The sequence below is a fragment of the Helianthus annuus genome, chromosome 10 (assembly GCF_002127325.2).
Source record: "Helianthus annuus cultivar XRQ/B chromosome 10, HanXRQr2.0-SUNRISE, whole genome shotgun sequence".
NCBI classification, from domain to species: domain Eukaryota; kingdom Viridiplantae; phylum Streptophyta; class Magnoliopsida; order Asterales; family Asteraceae; genus Helianthus; species Helianthus annuus.
Window position 1 is genome coordinate 127586569 of NC_035442.2, and position 16232 is coordinate 127602800.

Below are 16232 nucleotides of genomic sequence, written 5' to 3' on the forward strand. Positions count from 1 at the left end.
ATTGGACACATTTTTAAGTCGTAGTCTAGCAGGGTTGTACTGGGGTAGGCTGGAATGAAACAAGGTAGTATTATTGTAGTAAAGTGGTATTCAACCAAATATTTCTATGTGCGGACTAACAACTCACAAGTTTTAGCCCAACCAATTGAATATTGACTTTTGAATAATGATATTTTTAACTTTAAAGTTTTTAAATTAATGAAACTATGAATTAATTCAATTTAAATCTTTTAAACATGATATTATGTAGTCTATGGTTGTTTATCTTTTTTTTTTTTTTTGTTATATACCAAACTAGATTAGAGACCTATGTATTACACAGGTTGAATAAATGTTTTTTTTTTTTTCAAATATTGATTATATAACATGCCATATAGTTCTTAAAATTTATAGTTCATTAGAAGTTGACATGTAAAATCGAATATTTAATATGAGAAATAGACGGTTAAACCAAATTTTAGATGACTTACAATTGAAACGTGACTTCCATTATATAAAAAATGCCACCTATGATATATAACATATGTTGAACTTACCCCCTTTAAAAATTTAATTATAACTACAATATAATTATTTGCACATAAATATTGTAAATTAAATAATTATAACAGATAATTAAATTATTTGAAAATTTAGTTATAACAATAATAAGTATTTGTACATAAATATTGTAAATTGAATGCATACGATATAATTTTGAACACATATAATTTTACACACTAAGTAAATGAAAAAGAGTTATGTTTTTAAAAACTACGTGTATTGCACGAGTTGAATATAATGTAATAGATTAATACATATAGTCGCCAAGACATATATTTAAAAAAATATATACTTTTTGTTAGGTTATCATTTATGTATTTTATTATTACTTGTGCTTTCACTTATATTTTTGTATTAAAAAGATTATTTATGCTTATTTTATTATTACTATAATAGTTGTGATTTGCATATCAATTTTAATTCCAAAGTCCGTATGTTAGTGTACCTACTGATTATTATTATTATTATTATCGATTTCAAATAATTCTTTAATAATTTTAAAAAAACCTTTTACACCAATTAAATTTATCCTCAATCATTGAGTTTTCAAATTCCATAAATTTGGTTTATGAAAAGCTCACCTCTCAATGATATCCTCATCCATTGAGTTTTCAAATTCCATAAATTTGGTTTATCAAAAGCCCACCTCTCAACAATTGCAATTGACGCATAACAATTATCACTTCCTAATTTAGTGGGATAAATAAATAGGAAACAATAAAAGGGTGAAAAATAAAAAAATAATTCAACAAACTTGATGTTAAATTAATTAATAGTCATAATATCTATTTGTTTAGGTGTGAAAATACAAGTGAAATCATCTCATAGCTCGCCATGTGTCCCTCAGATGGTTTCTTTTATTATATAGTACTAGCGGTAAGACCCATGTGCAAACACGGGTCGTTTCTTAGAAAACCATGTATAACATATATTGACAGAGAGTAAAAAAATAATTACTGCAGACTTACAAAATTGATATAAATTAATGATCAATAGCTTTATTCAACAGCAATTCCATTATGTTGAGAGCAAACTACTTTACAAAATTACTTTAATGATAGGGTGATTTGGGATTTTGTAAAAATGTTTGTTTTTGTACTACTTTACAAAATTACATAGAATTCAAGAAAGCGAGTTATTCAAAGTTCTGTTGAATACTAAATGAGATGTTGACCAAAATTAAAACAGATGTTGACCAAAAGTCAATCAGATGTTGACCAATAGTCAAACTGATGTTGACCTTAAACAGATGTTTGGTTTAACGCCACAGATCTGTTTATGGCCAAACATCTGTTTAAGTCCAAATATCTGATATAGAAGGCCAAACATCTGTTTAAGGCAAAACATCTGTTTAAGGTGAAACATCCGTTTATGACCAAATATCTGTTTAAGCACAAACATCTGTTTAAGTCCAAACCTCTGATATAAAAGGCCAAACATCTGTTAAAGGCCAAACATCTGTTTAAGGCCAAACATCTGTTTAAGTCTGAACAGATGTTTAACTTAATCAGATCTACTGTCTTCTCACACTGTTTTCCTCTTCAAAACACTGTTGAACCTAACATGGGTTTCCATTAACTATTGACCAAAAGTCAAACAGATGTTCAAACCACTGTTTGTTATTGTATTTCCATTAACTATTGACCAAAAGTCAAACAGATGTTCAAACCCTGGTTTTGACAACATGAAACACAACATCATCATGCCAAATACAGTCATATACATCCATCCATTATTCTGAATTCATAAACCCATAAATGCAGAAGAATGTCACATTTGCGATTAATAAACCAAGTTTCTACTAATTGCAGTTACTATTAGCAAAAAGAAGCATGATATCATCTATATATAAAACATAAAGTGTTAATAACAGTGTTTTATCATGTTAGCTATACATAGCAGCAAAACATCAAGTTAATAATTTAAAAAAAAACATACAATCTCCCCATCAAAAAAATCATAATTATAATATCTGATATCAGAACATACTTAAATGTCGTTGTTAAACTGAGATAACTTGATTTAATATGATCTTCTGTTCCGAAGACACGTATGTGAAGTGCAACATGTGACAACCCGAAGTTTCAAGGTTAGTGCCTTCGGCTTTGTGATTTCCCCGTTCTTGTTTTAATCTATCTATTCGACCCGTGACTCTAATAAACGTGCTAATATGTTTTGTAGTTGTGTGGTGTGTGTGTGTAACAGGTCAATCTCTAAGTCGTGTTGATGATGGGATGGTAGCGCATAATTGGGCCGCCATGTGTGTGTGTGTTTGTTTGGCGAAACCCATTAATATGATTGATTGAACTTGGCCCAAGCATGAGATGTAACGCTTGAATAAGTCTTTAACACAACCGGCCCAATTCACTATTTGTTTAGCAATCACAACCGGCCCAATCCCTTGACCATAAATCCATACGTATACGTGAATAATTATGAACGCCAAAATAGAACAAACCCTATCCTTCCTCACCTGAATTGCGACGACAGGAGAACCCCTCCCCTTCACGTTCGAAGCTTTTCAATCCTTGTGCTCTTAACTTCGGTTAGTATAGCGAATCTTTATTATAAATCTGCTTGTTGTTCTCAATGATGACATGAAGTATGATTATACGTGATGTTATATGTGTGGGTATGTGTCATGAACATATGATAAAGGAACCTGGTATACACTTGTGTAATATAAACGGAATAGATAGATTATGCCAATGTTTAGTAATTGATGAAAGGGATGTGTTGTTTTTATATGGTGGCTGCTCGATTAGTTGATAATTGCCGATTGATTATGGTTTGATATGAATATTTATTGAATGATGGATGATTGGAAACATGTTGCTTGATTAAAGTGATTGGTAATTAATCGAGGATTATGTGATTTGGTTCTGTGATTAATAATCCTAATACAATTATTGGCACATTAGTTAAATCTCATATCTCTATTGATACAATAGGAACAGAAAGTTGTATAACCTGGTAATACAAGCCGCATATGGATTTTAAGATTCACACTGGCCGGGCCGGATATAGTAATGGGCCTCACACATACTAAACTGGGTAGAGCATTGGGCTTAACACATGTAGGTTAGACTAGCAAATTATTGGGCTGCACTATTGGAATAAAACATAAGTGATATTGAATGGGCTGTGTAGGAATTAATTGTTATTGGGGCCGAGTGGGGTTGGAACCACATCAGGATTGGGTTTTGCAAGAGGAGTGGACCACAAAACAGGGTATCAGGCTTGTTTAGACCTTGGGCCGCGCTTATTTAATAGTTGGGATGGGTAAGACAATGGGTCACACACAAAAAAACTGGTTTGTTAATTAGGGCCACACATAATCGGATTAAAGTTGGGCCACAGGGTTGTGATGCTTGGTTATGTTATAATCTGCCTAATGTCGGAATGGTTATACTAAATGTGAAAGTGAAATTATGTGAAGCGTATGTAACTTGAATGTTTAACATGTGACTAATTGCTGACTAATATACTATGTGCAAACTGTTCCATGCGTGGTTTGATAGAATGAGATTCTAACTGTTAGTGGTAACCACAATAGGGACTAATTGATCAAACTGTGAACACATACTTTATTCTTACCGAGCAAACCAAAGGTGAGTTCACTGCTCTTTTTCCAAGCATGCATCCCGGGGAGGGATATCGGGTAACGTTCCGGGGAAGAATGCTAGTTTATTGGGATGTTTGTTATTATTACTCAGTTTCTATCATATAAGACCCCTTACATCTACCGACAGTTGCCGGGGAGGCAACGGGGTTATTAGTTGATAGCGCTATTAGGTTTGGCACCCTCACACCGTACCGGGGGGGGGGGGCGTGAACTAATTTCCTTAAAGCATGACCAATGTTTTGATAGAGACATTGGGGTTGGGCAAATACATCTTGTAGCCATTGTGGTAATCGAGTTAATAACAACATCAAATCAAATTGTTAAACTGTTTTACACATGTATCTGGTAACCAAACTCGGTAACAAAACTTTGAACTCACCAGCGTTGTCTGACACACTTGTTTGCATGCTTGTAGGTCGTTAGATGTCTTGCATTGGAACTTGCTGTCTGGAGTAGCTGGAGTGGTCATGGGTCGACTGAAGGGATTCATGTTATTAATTTCTTGATACTATATATTGGTTTGAAACTGTTTAACTTTAGTTTGTCATTTGCTTCCGCTGAACATGTTGGTTTTCATTTAAACTCGTTGATAGTACTTTACATTAATAATTAAGGATTTTATTTTGAAACTTGTACGTGTTCAATGTAATTGGCGGCTCGTTATTGGTATGTCACATGCCTAACAGGGACATTCCCTAGGTGGTATTTTGGGGGTGTGACAGTTTGGTATCAGAGCCACTGGTTATAGTGAACTTGGTTTTAAAGCGTTTTTATAAAACCAGACTATAACCGAACAACTACGAATATCGACCATGGCACTCAGCTCCAGATTGCAAGGTTCGTCTTCTGTTACTTTGTGCATCACTTGTTTAGTAATCACACACTCACAGCTTGCATGAAACGATATATTAGATATTATGGTGATTTGATAATGTAAAACTACTCTTCGACTTTTGTGAATTATAATCCTGTAGTACCCACTGCCTTACTATGTGGGGAGAAACTTTGAGCGCAAGTTAAGAGGCACTGAGATAAGCATGCAAATTGCTTTATTATTATGGGTGCACACATACTAATAACGTGAGGTGCATGTAAGTCCCAGTGAGGCTTAACGAGCGTGAGAAGGGTTCTACCCTATTGTGTGTAAACTTGATAGTTGTAGATTTTAACGTGATACTTAACTTTTACCTCATTTCGACCCTTAAGATTGTTCCCTCTCTTATATAGAACCATGAGTAGACGTGGAGGAGGCCGAGGTGGTGGACGTGGCCACATTGCTATGATGCAGGCCAAATTAACCAACTTGATCAACACTCGTGTAGCTGAAGCCCTAGCGGCTTACCAGGCTGGTACGATATGTGCCAGTTACTTTCTATCCTTGTGTCATATACTCGAATCTTACCTGTGCGTTGTACGTTCTTTCGTTTTAGGTCAACCTGCGAATCAAAACAATCCACCTGCTCCACCTGCTTGTACGTTCAAAATGTTCATGGATTGTAAGCCACAGACCTTCAATGGGACTGAAGGGGCTGTAGGACTCCTGTGATGGTTTGAGAAGGCAGAATTGGTATTTGCGATGTGTAACTGTCCTGCTGGGGACAGAGTGAAGTATGCTACAGGCACACTCGAGGATGGTGCCCTGACATGGTGGAATACCCAGGTTCAGATGTTGGGTATCGAAATGGCAAATGCCACCACTTGGGATGACTTTAAGGAGTTGATGAGGGAGGAGTATTGTCCTCGAGATGAGGTTCAGAAACTGGAGAACGAGTACTATAATCTGAAAATGGAGGGATCTGAGATTGAAGCATTTACGAGGAGGTCTAATGATTTAGCAACTTTGTGCCCTAACCTGTCTCGACCTCCACACCGGCGAATCGAGTTGTATCTCAAGGGCTTAGCACCAGCTGTTAAGGGGTACGTTACTGCTGCAAACCTGGACAATCTACCCCGTATCGTCCATTTGGCACATAAGATTACTGACCAAGAGGTCGAACGTGGCAACTTACCGCCATGTGTTTCTGCTACTACCTCGACTGCTATAGCTACCACACCTGCCAGTGATAACAAGCGCAAGTGGAATGATGATGACAAAGCAACCAGTGCAAGTCAATCTCAGAAAAGGCCTGATAATAACCACAGCCGCAGTTTCAGTCAGTTTTCTTCAGTTAATCAAGGCCAGGGCAGCAATCAGAATCAGGGCTCTTATGTTGGAAAGAAGCCACAATGCAACAAGTGTGGCTATCATCACTATGGACAGTGTGTCCGGACTTGCCGTAGATGTGAGAAGGTGGGCCATGAGGCCAAAGACTGTAGAGCCCCACAGCCAAAGCACCAGCAACAGCAGAATTAGCAGCACCAGTGACAGCAAAGGCAACAACCTCAGCAGAATCGTGGTTTTAAGAAAGGGTGTTTCCAATGCGGGGACGAGAGCCACATTAAGCGGGATTGCCCTCAGCTGAATCAGAATGCCAATAACAACAACAATGCTGGGAACAATAACAACAGGAACAAAAACAATGGGGGCAATGGGGGAAATGGTGCACACGGGAGGGTGTTCACTATTGGAGCTGGGGAAGCCAGGAATGATGGCAACGTAGTGACTGGTACGTTTTCGATAAATGATTTATTTGCTTCTGTCTTATTCGACTCTGGCGCCGATTGGAGTTATGTGTCCTTGGAGTTCAGTCGTCAGTTAGGGTTGACTCCCACACCTCTTGTAAATAAGCACGTAGTAGAATTAGCTGATGGTAAATCGATAGAGGCCTCTCATGTTCTGTATGGTTGTAAACTCGATCTCATGGGTCAAGTGTTCGACATTGACCTACTCCCTGTTACTCTTGGAAGTTTTGATGTGGTCGTTGGCATGGATTGGTTGTCCAAGCACCAGGCGGAGATTATCTGCAAGGAGAAAATTGTGCGTATTCCTCTCCCTAGTGGAGAATCTTTATCGGTTCAGGGTCATCATAGTGGTGCTATGGTTGGTATTATCTCGGCAAGAAGGCTCAGAAGTGTTTACGTAAGGGCTACCCTGCTATTTTAGCTCTTGTTACTGACTTGCAGTCTGATGAGAGAAGGATCGAGGACCTTCAAGTGGTTCGTGAATTTCCCGATGTATTTCCTAAAGAACTCCCTGGTTTACGTCCACATCGTCAGGTGGAATTTCAGATTGACCTTGCACCAGGAGCAGCCCCGATTGCTCGTGCTCCTTATCGTCTTGCGCTAGGAGAGTTGCAGGAGTTGTCGAATCAACTCCAAAAGTTGTTGGATAGAGGTTTTATCCGACCTAGTTCTTCGCCTTGGGGAGCCCCAGTACTGTTTGTGAAGAAGAAGGATGGGACCTTTCGGATGTGCATAGATTATCGTGAGCTCAACAATGTGACAGTCAAGAATCGCTACCCTTTACCGCGCATTGACGACTTGTTTGACCAGTTGCAAGGGTCCTGTTTTTACTCGAAGATCGACTTAAGGTCGGGCTATCATCAGGTGAGAGTCAGAGAGGAGGATGTCCCAAAGATGGCTTTTAGGACGCGTTATGGGCATTACGAGTTTTTGGTTATGCCGTTTGGGATGACTAATGCACCAGCGGTCTTCATGGATCTCATGAACCGCGTGTGCAAACCGTATCTTAAAGACTTTGTTATTGTTTTCATCGATGACATCTTGATCTACTCCAAGAGCGAGGAGGACCATGAGCGACATCTACGTCTTATCTTGGAGCTCCTGAGGAAGGAGCAGCTTTACGCAAAGTTTTCTAAGAGTGATTTCTGGATTCAAGAAGTACACTTTCTTGGGCATATTGTTAACGAAAAGGGGATACACGTGGATCCTGCTAAGATTGATGCTATTAGGAATTGGACGGCACCGAAGAATCCTTCTGAGGTGCGACAATTTCTTGGTCTTGCAGGGTACTATCGTCGGTTTATTCAGGATTTCTCGAAGATTGCTCAACCTCTTACCTCCTTGACACAGAAGAACGTAGCTTATTCTTGGGGAACGAAGCAGGAGGATGCGTTCCAACTACTGAAAGAGAAACGATGTAGCGCGCCGATTTTATCTCTACCTGAGGGTACCGAGGATTTTGTTGTTTATTGTGATGCATCGATTCAGGGTCTTGGTTGCATATTGATGCAACGCGACAAGGTGATAGCATATGCTTTGATCGATGTCGAAAGGTCGGTCAAAAACAAGTTTAAAAATTGGTCCTAAGTACCTTTACTAGCAAGGGTAAGTAGGGTCGTCTCCACAGGGAATATGTGGTTAGTGTTGATTGTAGAAACCTTGATTAACTAAACTAAGAAAAACTATTGCTTTGATTGCGTTTTGAGATTTTTGATTGAGAATAATTAAGAAAGTTATCAATTTTAAAGAAAAGCAACCCCCTCCGGATTTCCGGTTCAATGATTCACCCAAACCTGTTTAATTAGATAGATACCAAAAGGTCTTGTTAACGGTTTAGTTTGATTGATAATCAAAGACAAGTTTTTAATAATAACCTATGCAATTTAATTACCAAATCATAAGTGCCAAGAACCCACCCAATAACCAAACTACTCACGATGCAAGAAAACCGAATGTGAATGGTAAAAGATGAATAATTGCAACACTCACAATTCTTTTAAACAAAACTAAACCACAAGTATTCTTCAAGTTATGAAAAACAATCCAACGAACTAAATAAACAAGGTTTGAGTTTCACATACATGAACCATCCGCCCGGAGGTGGCCACAAAAGAATCTAGCCAATCATAATCATGATTTGATCTTCTTGGTTTTCTTGGATGTTTGATTGCATGAAAGATTGATGAAAATTGAGGTTGGGAACTCCAAAATTCGTCCTTGGGAAGTGGAAAACGGCTAGGGTTAGTGAATATCACGTTTTGGGGTTGAAGATATCTCAAAATAAAGTGAAATCCTGAATTTTCGCATGATTATCTGCTGTCAGCGCAAGGTTGCGCCCCTGACTCACTGGCATCTGTATTGCGTCAAAACTGACACCAGGTTGCGCCAAACTGGTTTCTTCTTGCGCCAAGTACTGGTTTCTCACCATTTTTCGCATTTTTCAACTCCCAACTTGTGTGTAAGCTTCTAACCTTCATAAGTCTTCCCGAAAACCCCTTGTTTAGCTTCAATATCCATCCGTTAAGCTCTGGGCACCTACAAATAGAAACACACTCAAAGTAACCATGTTTTATGATAATAAACACTTAAAACCTTATATTTACACATGCTAAAACACGGTTATTCACCCTTCTATCACATCCCCACACTTCACCTTTGCTTGCCCCCAAGCAAAGCTTTCTCACAACTATCCCACCAACATTAGCAATTACACCTCACTAATCATTACCAATTCTCGGTTCGGTCCAAAGTCATACCCCATTCACAGATCAACATTAGATGTGTTAATTCAACAGGAAAACATGATATTTTTTTTTAAAACCGAATTTACCCAGCTAAACATAACATGCTCCCGGTTTTTATTCTCATGCAACACACCCCTCACAATTGTCACTCCCCTCGGTTTAATATCTGAACTAGTATGTTATGCACTAGTATTAATCACTCATCAACTGAATATGAAACTCTGTACTCATAAGCTTGTTTGACAATCACACCTCCACTGTACCACATAGACAATGCACATATCTAAAGGACTTACGGGTTTTGGGCTTGGGCTAAGGACAGGTAATTTTTCTCGATTTTGTAAGTAACTAATAAGAACAGAGAAAAACCAAACCGTAACGATCTTTATTCATACTAATCCTACTAACGAACAACTTTGGGTTATTTTCGACCCATAATTAAACACCACTAACACATGATTTTTTTTTCTCAGCCGCCTATTTTGGTCATTTGACCCATTTACTTGGCTGAACTTTTCTCTCTCTCTCTCTTTTTTTTTTGCAACAACTATATACATAGCTAAACACATAGATTGTCGTTAACAGTTGATAACAGAGTGGTTCGGTTTAGGTAATAATTAGGTTTAACAAACGAATAGATATCAAGCTCAAATTTGGCTACTAAGGGTAATTGTTAAACAAAAGTGTAGAGGTGAAGGAATTCCTAATTGGCCTTTATCATCTATGTGCATAAATCAAGTTCACAGTCTCAGCATGTATCAAATCAGACAAGTTCTAAAACAGAGCAACATACAGCCCACTCTCAACAAATGAATATATATCAAATCATCTAACCATTCTAGTAGGCTCAAAATCTCACTAAAGTAGGGAATAGGGTTGCCGATGTGTGCATGCATTTATTACCAAGAGCTTGTCACCCCTAGTTAGGCAATTCTGAACATTTTCTATAAAACACCTGCTGAAAACGGTTCATATTACTTTTCTGTAGAATTAGACCATGACTACGGACCTAGACCAATAAGTTAGCATTTGAAAAGTTGATGATTTACATTGAAAATGCAGCTTTCAAGCGCAATCAAGCGCAATTAAGTTAGCATTTGAAAAGTTGATGATTTACATTTTGATGTCTGTCGTTAGTGACATGCAAAAACCGAAATAAACTAGTAGCTAGAGTAAGTCGGATATCGAACCAGAGGAGGATTGTGGAAAGTGTTATAATGAAAAGTATTAATTAACTACTATAGAAAAAGTATAAACTCAGTTGTTGGATTTGATGGATTATCTAAAAATTACGAACTAAAAGTGAGGTTTAGATTGAGTTGTAATAAACAATGATGAGAAAAGGTGATCACTCCGGGATTCAGATTTTGTAATTACTAATAACTTAGTTGATTGTCATATTGGATACTATTGGTTAAACGATATAATTATCAACTATTCATGCAATGAATAATTATTCAACCAACAAAGTATAATCAGATTTAAACGTATTTATGTCTCTGTCTAACACAGGATTCGTTTGTCAAACGAATTATAAAAACGCAAGTAAAGGCCGTCTGTCACACGGTTGCAATCCGAACTCAATACATAAAACAATAAACCAAATCAATAGTGTCTTACACAATCATTCACCCGAAGTGTTCACGAGAGATTTAGCCGCTCATCTCGGTTCGGTTGACTGATCTTCACCGGCTTGATACCCGGTTGAAAAACCCTTGCCGTCTACTGCCGTCGAAGATTGATATGTTTATGTTGCTGACTCGTGAATAAAACCAATGTGATTATTATGTTCCAAGCCCACATGTGCCTTTTTCTTATTCGGCCCCACAAAGAAAAACAAAACAATCCACGTGAGTTGATGATGATTTTGATGTTGACCAAAAACCCCAACCTAAATGGCGGCCCAATCAAAGAAGTCGGCCCAGGCCATGTATAATGATGATGATCATATATCGATGATATAATACTTCCTTTTTTACCTTTCAATCTCGGTCCAATAAGAAAGTCCACGTGCAGCCTTTCCTAGTCCCACATGATGTCACTTCTCTCCAATTCATTTGTATATGTGTGTATTGAAAATTATCATGGATGATGTGTTGTTGACTACCCTCCTCACGTGACTTGTGATGATATTCCAATATTGACTTTGTGTGCCTCCTTATGTGCGTGTCTTTTGAGGTAGGGGTTTAAACCCATTATTTTTAATATCCCTCACATAAGATAACATATGCGATGCTCTATGTTATTCATCGTAGGCTACAGTTGACTTTTGCTGGAACCATAAGCATTAAGCAACATATTAACTTCACATAATGACACTCCACCCCCCTGGACTTCATGGTTTCGCATTTGTTTCACATTCAAGCTACCACTTGACCCGAACACGTCCCGAATGATGTAATACATCGTGATACACACCTCGTTTGTTCCTCTTGGTCATTAAGCATCCGTATTTCACCATTTTATGTGATTGACCTGTAAAACCACAAAAACTCGTAGTTATCACATTCTAAATATATAATCACACAAAACGCATTAAATCACATAAGATATTACACTTAAGGCTCGTCTTTTACACTCTCCATCACATCCCCACACTTAACATTGATTGTCCTCAAGCAACCATCATACACATTACTCACCTTATTAACAAATCACTTTCAAATCCCTTACCAATTAACAATTTAAGGTCCCGAGCCATACCCGTCCCATAGACTGACACAATCGAGATTGACAATCTGACAAGGAAGTGATACGCATTTAAAACAATTTAAGACTTACCTAACTAAAACTAACATGCTTATGATACTACACACATGCCACACACCCCTCACAATGACCACTCCTCTCGGTTTAATCAAGACTTGCGTGTAATGTGCTAGTGTATATTCGCTCAAAACCAAATACGCTACCTTGCAATCATAAGCTTGTATGGCAATCACACCTCTACTGTATCAAATAACGTAGCACATATCAAAAGGACTTTCGGGTTTTGGGTTAAGGGTAAAGGTAGGGAAAGATTTTTTTAGCTTTTTATGTTTATTGGCGAACACAATTGAAAATACCAAACCATGATAACTTATTCACAATAATACTAACACATGGGTTATTTTCAACCCATTTATTTAACATGAACATAACAATAATAATTTTTTTTTCTTATTCTTTTTCTTTTTCTTTCTTTTCTCTTTTTTTTCTTTTTTTTCTTTTTCATAACAAATACACAATTGTCATTCATGGTTGGTAATCAAACGAGTCAAACAAGGTGTAACAAACGAAGGGTAAGAGGCTCAACATGGTTAACTAAGGTGGGTGGATAAACAATCAACATATGAAATAATGAAGGGATCCTAATGCCTTTATCATTTATGCGCATACGCTAAACCACAGTCTTGGCACGTATCAAACCACACAAGTTCTAACACAAAGCAACATATGGCCTACTCTCAGCAAATGAACATTTATTGCAAATTTAACTACTAACCACTAAGTAGGCTCAAATATCTCACCGAACAAAAGGAATATGGGTTACCGACACGTAGCATGTGTAATTCTTAAAGCATGTTATCCCTAGTTAGGCATCTCTTTTTAATTCTTTTAAAAACCTGTCAGAAAAACTCTCATGAAACTTAAAGGGACAACCATGACTAGGGATCTAAGTTAGTTTAATATCAGCAAGGAACCTTTAAGCAATTGAAAATATTGGTTTTCATGTAGTTCAAGCATACTTGAGACAAAAAAATTTAAAATTTTTCAATTTTTCAACCCTTCAAGCTTTTAAGATCAACAATCTTACCAACCCTTTTCTCAAGTTACCGCATCCCCACACTTGGGATGCATTGTCCCCAATGTATGGTGCAATTTATAATATAAACTCGAGAGATACCACCCGCAAACCATGAACGACTAATAACCTACTCGACGCGACACAAAGAAACCACTCCCAACACAAAAATTTTACACCACCAAATACACGAAAACAAATAAAACACAAGATAGATACACACATGCACCTGATCAGAAAACAAGTGAGTGTCTGTGGCGGTGTAACTGCTGCGATCTAACCGGAACATACGCCCCTCATAGATTCTTTGAGATCTCATCGGGGATGTTGCCAAACATCCCCACACTTGATTCCTTGAATCCGTGAAGATGGAATATAGAAACCTGTCAAAACACAAACACACCAAAACGAAACCAAACCAAAATACAATACTCTACATCCTCGGGCTGCCTCCCGAGAGCGCTAAGTTTAAAGGTCTTCAGCCAGACCGTACCTGCTATGCGTTACGGTGGTCTCAATGCACACTTACCCAAAACATTTCCAACGAATGCCCGGAAATTTACATGCCGTCTCCATAAGCTCGTCGATATAATTGGCATGTTTAGAAAGCACACGCGGGTTTTGCTGATCCACTTCACGAGATATACACCGATGTCTTGTAGCTTCACCCTTCTCATCTTCTTCCTTGAACCCTCTTCCCCACACTTGTTAATTGGAATGCTTGATATGGGAAGAAGTTCGGTACACATATTTATCTCCTCAGACTGCTCTGCCTCCTCATCCTCACACACCATCTGATCCACCAATGACTCTTCATCAGATAAAGGATTCATTGGTGTGGTATTATCCTCCACAACCTCCTCCTCCATGTGAGAATAATCTCTAATATCAACAGATAATGGTGAGAGACGCTCTTCTATTTCTATCTTCATTTTTAACTTTTGACACTTGGAAACTAGGCAGCTGATTCGATCTTCATCGGAAAGGTTGGGTGCTGATAAATACTGCTCGAGTTTGGACAAAGTCACTTCCAACATAGCAAGCTCTTTCTCCTCCTCGGTCTTATAAGCATAGACACCCTCGGGCTCAGGATATTCCTCGGGATGATACTGTCGGTATCCCTGATACGGTGTTGAGATGTACGCATCCATCATTTTTTTATTCCAATAATCTGGATTTTCCAAATACACCGCGCACACATCATCATAATAAGAAGTATGATAACGACCGCAACAGAAACATCGACCATCCGTCCTTGGCTCATAATAAGTATCCTCGTCCCGATCCCATCCATCAGAGTAATAACCATCCTCCACCGTTGTATCAGAATCATAGAAATATGGTGGAGGGGAAGGATTATCATAGCAAGGCATCGGTGGCTCTTCCAATTTCGCTTTTTCTCGTCTAAATCGGGCCTCATGGCAACCGATACACGGGTGAAGTGGTTCCCCGCACAAAATGCATCTAAGAGAACTGCAGAATATTGTAAGATCGGTCATCCTGCACAAACACAAAAACACAAGCACCACGCATAAATTTGAACAAAACAAACAAAACTGACACTATTTTTGGATTTTTATTTTTTGTTTTTTTTTATTTTTTTTTATTTTAACTAAAACTTAACACTAAAAACTTTGCGCACGCCTCCCCGGCAACGGCGCCATTTTGATCGATGTCGAAAGGTCGGTCAAAAACAAGTTTAAAAATTGGTCCTAAGTACCTTTACTAGCAAGGGTAAGTAGGGTCGTCTCCACAGGGAATATGTGGTTAGTGTTGATTGTAGAAACCTTGATTAACTAAACTAAGAAAAACTATTGCTTTGATTGCGTTTTGAGATTTTTGATTGAGAATAATTAAGAAAGTTATCAATTTTAAAGAAAAGCAACCCCCTCCGGATTTCCGGTTCAATGATTCACCCAAACCTGTTTAATTAGATAGATACCAAAAGGTCTTGTTAACGGTTTAGTTTGATTGATAATCAAAGACAAGTTTTTAATAATAACCTATGCAATTTAATTACCAAATCATAAGTGCCAAGAACCCACCCAATAACCAAACTACTCACGATGCAAGAAAACCTAATGTGAATGGTAAAAGATGAATAATTGCAACACTCACAATTCTTTTAAACAAAACTAAACCACAAGTATTCTTCAAGTTATGAAAAACAATCCAAAGAACTAAATAAACAAGGTTTGAGTTTCACATACATGAACCATCCGCCCGGAGGTGGCCACAAAAGAATCTAGCCAATCATAATCATGATTTGATCTTCTTGGTTTTCTTGGATGTTTGATTGCATGAAAGATTGATGAAAATTGAGGTTGGGAACTCCAAAATTCGTCCTTGGGAAGTGGAAAACGGCTAGGGTTAGTGAATATCACGTTTTGGGGTTGAAGATATCTCAAAATAAAGTGAAATCCTGAATTTTCGCATGATTATCTGCTGTCAGCGCAAGGTTGCGCCCCCCCTGGCACAAGGTTGCGCCCCTGACTCACTGGCATCTGTATTGCGTCAAAACTGACACCAGGTTGCGCCAAACTGGTTTCTTCTTGCGCCAAGTACTGGTTTCTCACCATTTTTCGCATTTTTCAACTCCCAACTTGTGTGTAAGCTTCTAACCTTCATAAGTCTTCCCGAAAACCCCTTGTTTAGCTTCAATATCCATCCGTTAAGCTCTGGGTACCTACAAATAGAAACACACTCAAAGTAACCATGTTTTATGATAATAAACACTTAAAACCTTATATTTACACATGCTAAAACACGGTTATTCACCCTTCTATCATGCTTCTCGACAGTTGAAAGTACACGAGAAGAATTATATGACTCACGACTAGGAGTTAGGAGCCGTGGTTTTCGCGTTGAAGATTTGGAGGCATTATCTGTACAGTACCAAATGCACTATCTACAC